Source organism: Hordeum vulgare, chromosome 5H (assembly GCF_904849725.1).
Source record: "Hordeum vulgare subsp. vulgare chromosome 5H, MorexV3_pseudomolecules_assembly, whole genome shotgun sequence".
Taxonomy (NCBI): Eukaryota; Viridiplantae; Streptophyta; class Magnoliopsida; order Poales; family Poaceae; genus Hordeum; species Hordeum vulgare.
In genome coordinates this window covers 365827284-365833283 of record NC_058522.1, presented here as the reverse complement: position 1 = coordinate 365833283, position 6000 = coordinate 365827284, and positions in this window count along the sequence as shown.

Here is a 6000-nt window from a genome sequence, read left to right as displayed (position 1 = left end):
TCTGCTCATTAATAATCCATCTACAACCAATTGTCGGCACAACACGAAAAGTAAATATATCGCACCTGAAATTTGCTACGATGTTTTTCAATAAACAGATTGCACGTGAAATCACCCTTGTTTCAGTCTGCCGTAGTTGTGTGTGGCTTTTCCCTGCACCAGCGGCATGTGGCCTCGGCAAACCATTGCAACCATGTTCACCTGTCGGTGCCGGCCTCTCGACTCGCCGGGGACATGGTAGAAGAGGAGAGCCCTAAACCGACGTTCCCAATTCCTTTGTTAGGAGGGAACTGGACAATCCCAATTCCAAGTTCCCGCTATTATAAAAAGAGATCTCGCTAAATGAGTCAGCTGGAAACAGTTACTTGATATTTTTATATTTATGTTTGCAAAAAGGATCGAGCGACATTTACTGTGAGAGTGAGACTCGTCACAGAATATGCACATGTCTAATGATGACCAAATACGTTGCCGAAAATCAGGCCAGAATGTCACCAAAGTTGTCGAGGGCACTGCCCTGGGAGGAAACAACTTGTGACGGTTGATCGTCACACTAAATGATCTTAGATGACGGTTTGTCCTTGGTCACTATGGTTTTTGTCACGGAATAACACATATTTTGTAGCGTGTCACCACGATGAAGCTGACAAAGGAAGCTTCCCTGATCCTAGCATTGCCAAGAAACATGGCTTTGGTTCTATCGAGGTAGTAGTGGCGTCTACAAATCACAGAATGATTGAGATTAACATCGACGGAGCTATAAGCTTTGATCAAAATTTCAGCATAGCTGACGGTGTTGCTCGACTTGCACTCGCTTGCTCGGTGCTTGGTGCAAAACCCATATGGGTGTCTCACACCCACTTATGTGTGCAACTTTGTCTACAAGGGATGGTGCGCGGCTTGCAAAAATTCACATATATTCAAAAAAAAACCTCCGTAAATGTTATCACGTTTGGAGCCTGTTTGATATGGATTTTCTGCGAAACAAAAAAATACAGAAAAACAGGAACTTGCACTGGGCACTAGGTCAATAGGTTAGTGCTCAATAATAATATAAATTGGTAAATAATACCTAAAAAGTATCCTAGGATGATAATATAATAGCATGAAACAATCAGAAATTATAGATACGTTGGAGATGTATCAAGCATCCCCAAGCTTAATTCCTACTCGTCCTCGAGTAGGTAAATGATAAAAACAGAATTTTTGATGTGACATGGTACCCAATATGTAATCTTTTGCATGTATGCTCATTGAGAAACTTTGAATCAACAAACATTGACATAATAATACTCATAAGCACAAGCAACAAAATCATCAATCTTTCAAAGTATACGATCCTCAAAGAATGTTGGAGAATAAAGTCTCACATCAACTCGACGTATCAACGGGCTATGGAGATGCCCAACAATAGATATCAACGCGAGGAGTAGGGATTTCCATGCAACGAATGCACTAGAGATATAAGTGTATGAAAGGTCAACTAAAGCTAAGTGGGTGTTGATACGTCCATTTTGCATCATGCTTTCATGTTGATATTTATCGCTTTATGGGCTGTTATATTACCTTGTGGTACCATACTTATGCCTTTTCTCTCTTATTTTGCAAGATCTATTTGAAGAGGGAGAATACCGGCAGCTGGAATTCTGGACTGGAAAAGGAGCAAGTCTGAGTCCTCTATTCTGCACAACTCCAAATGCCCTGAAAATCAACGTGGAATTTTTTGGGAATATATGAAAACTACTCGGAGAAAGAAGTACCACAGGGGAGCTACCTGGGCCCCACAAGCCTGGTAGCCGCCCCCTGGTGGCGGCTACAGGTCTTGTGGGCACCCGTAGGGCCCACTGGCCCCCCTCTTTTGCTATATGAAGGGTTTCGTTCCAGAAAAAAATCAACGTGGAGCTTTTTCGTGGATTCTCCGCCGCCACGAGGCGGAACTTGCGCAGATCCAATCTAGAGCTCCGACAGGACGATCCTGCCGGGGAAACTTCCCTCCCGGAGGGGGAAATCGTTGCCATCGTCATCACCAACACTCCTCTCGTCGGAGGGGAGTCATCTCCATCAACATCTTCATCAGCACCATCTCCTCTCCAAACCCTAATTCATCTCTTGTAACCAATCTCCGTCTCGCGACTCTGATTGGCACTTGTAAGGTTGCTAGTAGTGTTGATTACTCTTTGTAGTTGATGCTAGTTGGATTACTTGGTGGAAGAGTTTATGTTCAGATCCTTGATGCTACTCATTACACCTCTGATCATGATTATGACTATGCTTCGTGAGTAGTTACTTTTGTCCCTGAGGACGTGGGATAAGTCATGCTGATAATAGTCATGTGGATTTGGTATTCGTTCGGTATTTTGATATGTTGTATGTTTTATTTTCCTCTAGTGGTGTTATGTGAACGTCGACTACATAACACTTCACCATATTTGGGCCTAGATGAAGGCATTGGGGAGTAGTAAGTAGATGATGGGTTGCTAGAGTGACAGAAGCTTAAACCCCAGTCTATGTGTTGCTTCGTAAGGGGCTGATTTGGATCCACTAGTTTAATGCTATGGTTAGACGTTGTCTTAATTATTCTTTCGTAGTTGCGGATGCTTGCGAGAGGGGTTAATCATAAGTGGGATGCTTGTACAAGTAAGGGCAGTACCGAAGCGCCGGTCCACCCACATATCAAACTATCAAAGTAACGAACGCGAATCACATGAACATGATGAAACTAGCATGACAGAAATTCCCGTGTGTCCTCGGGAGCGTTTTTCCTCATATAAGACTTTGTTCAGGCTTGTCCCTTGCTACAAAAGGGATTGGGCCACTTTGCTGCACCATTGCTACTACTTGTTACTTGTTACTTTTCACTTGCTACGTTTCACCTTTCTACACCATCACTTGTTACCGCTACTTTCAGTGCTTCAGTTATTACATTGCTTAAAACTATTTATCAGAGCCTTTTGCTCCTCGTTGGGTTCGACACTCTTACTTATCTAAAGGACTACGATTGATCCCCTATACTTGTGGGTCATCAATACTCTTTTCTAGCGCTGTTGCCGGGGAGTGAAGCGCCTTTGGTAAGTGGAATTTGGTAAGGAAACATTTATATATTGTGCTGAAATTTATTGTCACTTGTCACTATGGAAACTGTTCCTTTGAGGAATTTGTTCGGGGTATCTTCACCATGTACTGAAGCACGAGGAGTTTTTCCTCAACCTGAGATACCTACTGAAAATATCTTTTATGAAATCCCTTCGGGTATGCTTGAGAAACTGCTGGCTAATCCTTTTACAGGAGATGGATCTTCACATCCAGACTTGCATCTGATCTATGTAGATGAAGTTTGTGGTTTATTTAAGCTTGCAGATTTTCCCGAGGATGAGGTAAAGAATAAAGTCTTTCCTTTATCTTTGAAGGATAAGTCGTTGACATGGTATAGGCTATGTGATGATACTAGATCATGGGACTACAATCGGTTGAAATTGGAATTTCATCAAAAGTTTTATCCTATGCATTTAGTACATCGTGATCGGAATTATATTTATAAATTTTGGCCTCGTGACAGGGAAAGCATAGCTCAAGCTTGGGGGAGGCTTAAATCAATGCTATATTCATGCCCCAATCATGAGCTCTCGAGAGAAATTATCACTCAAAACTTTTATGCTCGGCTTTCTCATGAAGATCGTACCATGCTTGACACTTCTTGTACCGGTTCTTTTATGAAGAAGGATATTGACCACAAGTGGAATTTATTGGAAAGAATCAAACGTAACTCTGAAGATTGGGAGCTTGAGGAAGGTAAGGAGTCAGGTATGAATTTCCAGTTTGATTGCATTAAATCTTTTGTTGAAACAAACACTTCTAGAGATTTTAGCGCTAAGTATGGACTTGACTCTGAGATAGTAGCTTCTCTATGTGAATCTTTTGTTGCTCATGTTGATCTTCCCAAGAGAAGTGGTTTAAATATCATCCCCCTGTAGAAGTCAACATAACTAAACCCAATCTAGTTGAGGAGAAAGTCATTGCCTTTAGTGATCCTATTGTTCCTTGTGCCTACGCTGAGAAACCGCCATACCCTGCTAGGAAAATGGATTATTCTAAAGCTCCAACTGTGATACGAGGAGTTACATTACACCACTTGCACCCCCTGAGGAAATTAGAGTTGAACCTAGTGTTGCTATTATCAAAGATCTCTTAGCCGAAGACATAGACGGGCATGTTATCAAATTCTGTGAGGACTCTGCTAGAATTGCTAAACCTCACGTGAAAGACAAATCCGGACCTGTAGTTGGCCTGCCCGTTGTTTCTGTCAAGATAGGAGATCACTGTTATCATGGTTTATGTGATATGGGTGCTAGTGTTAGTGCAATACTCTGTTCCCTATATGATGAAATCAAAGATGAGATTGCACCTGCCGAGTTAGAACCCATTGATGTCACTATTATGCTAGCTAATAGAGACACTATCTGCCCTCTGGGAATTGTGAGAGACGTAGAAGTCCTGTGTGGTAAGACGAAGTATCCTACTGATTTCCTCGTCCTTGCTACTGCACAAGATAGCTTTTGTCCCATCATATTTGGTAGACCCTTTCTCAACACTGTCAATGCTCACATTGATTGCATTAAGCAGACTGTCACTGTTAGTTTCGAGGGTGTGTCTCATGGATTTAACTTCCCCAAGTTTGGAAGACAACCCCATGAAAAAGAGTCGTCTGGTAGGGATGAAATCATTGCTCTTGCCTCTATTGTCGTACCTCCTACGGATCCTTTAGAGCAATATCTGCTTGAGCATGAAAATGATATGCATATGGATGAAAGAGATGAGATAGATAAAATTGTCTTAGAACAATATCCTATTCGCAAGAATAATCTACTTGTTGAACTGCTTGGGGATCCTCCCCCACCGAAGGGTGATCCTGTGTTCGAGCTTAAATAATTGCCTGATACTCTTAAGTATGCCTATCTTGATGAGAAGGAGATATATCCTATTATTATTAGTGCTCTACTCTCGAATCACGAAGAGAAGAAGTTATTAAAAACTTTGAGGAAGCACCGTGTGGCTATTGGATATACTCCTCATGATCTTAAGGGTATTAGTCCCACTCTATGTCAGCACAAGATTAAAACTAATCCTGACTTCAAACCAGTTGCTGATCATCAAAGGACATTAAATCCTAAGATGAAAGAGGTCGTGAGAAAAGAAATATTAAAGCTTCTGGAAGCAGAAATCCTTTATCTTGTTGCTCATAGTGATAGGGTAAGTCCACTACATTGCGTACCTAAGAAGGGAGGTATCACCGTCGTTCCTAATGATAATAATGAATTAATCCCAGAAAGGATTATTACTGGCTATAGGATGGTGATAGACTTTCGGAAACTGAACAAGGCAACCAGGAAAGACCATTATCCTTTGTCGTTTATCGACCAAATGCTAGAAAGGCTATCCAAACACACACACTTCTGCTTTCTAGACGGTTATTCAGGTTTCTCGCAAATACCTGTTGCACAATTTGATCAGGAGAAAACCACTTTCACCTGCCCCTTCGGTACCTTCGCTTATAGACGTATGCCTTTTGGCTTATGCAATGCACCTGCCACCTTTCAAAGATGTATGATGGCTATATTCTCTGACTTTTGTGAAAAGATTGTCGAGGTTTTCATGGATGACTTCTCCGTTTACGGGTCTTCCTTTGATGATTGCCTCAGTAACCTTGATCGAGTCTCACAGAGATGCAAATATACCAACCTCGTCTTGCATTGGGAGAAGTGCCACTTTATGGTTAATGAAGGCATCGTCTTAGGACATAAAATTTCTGAAAGAGGCATTGAAGTTGATAAGGCTAAGGTTGATGCAATTGAGAAAATGCCTTGCCCCACAGATATCAGAGGTATACGAAGTTTCCTAGGTCATGCTGGTTTCTATAGAAAGTTCATTAAAGACTTCTCTAAGATTTCTAGGCCTCTTACCAACCTCTTGCAAAAGGATGTTCCTTTTGTTTTTGATGAGGAT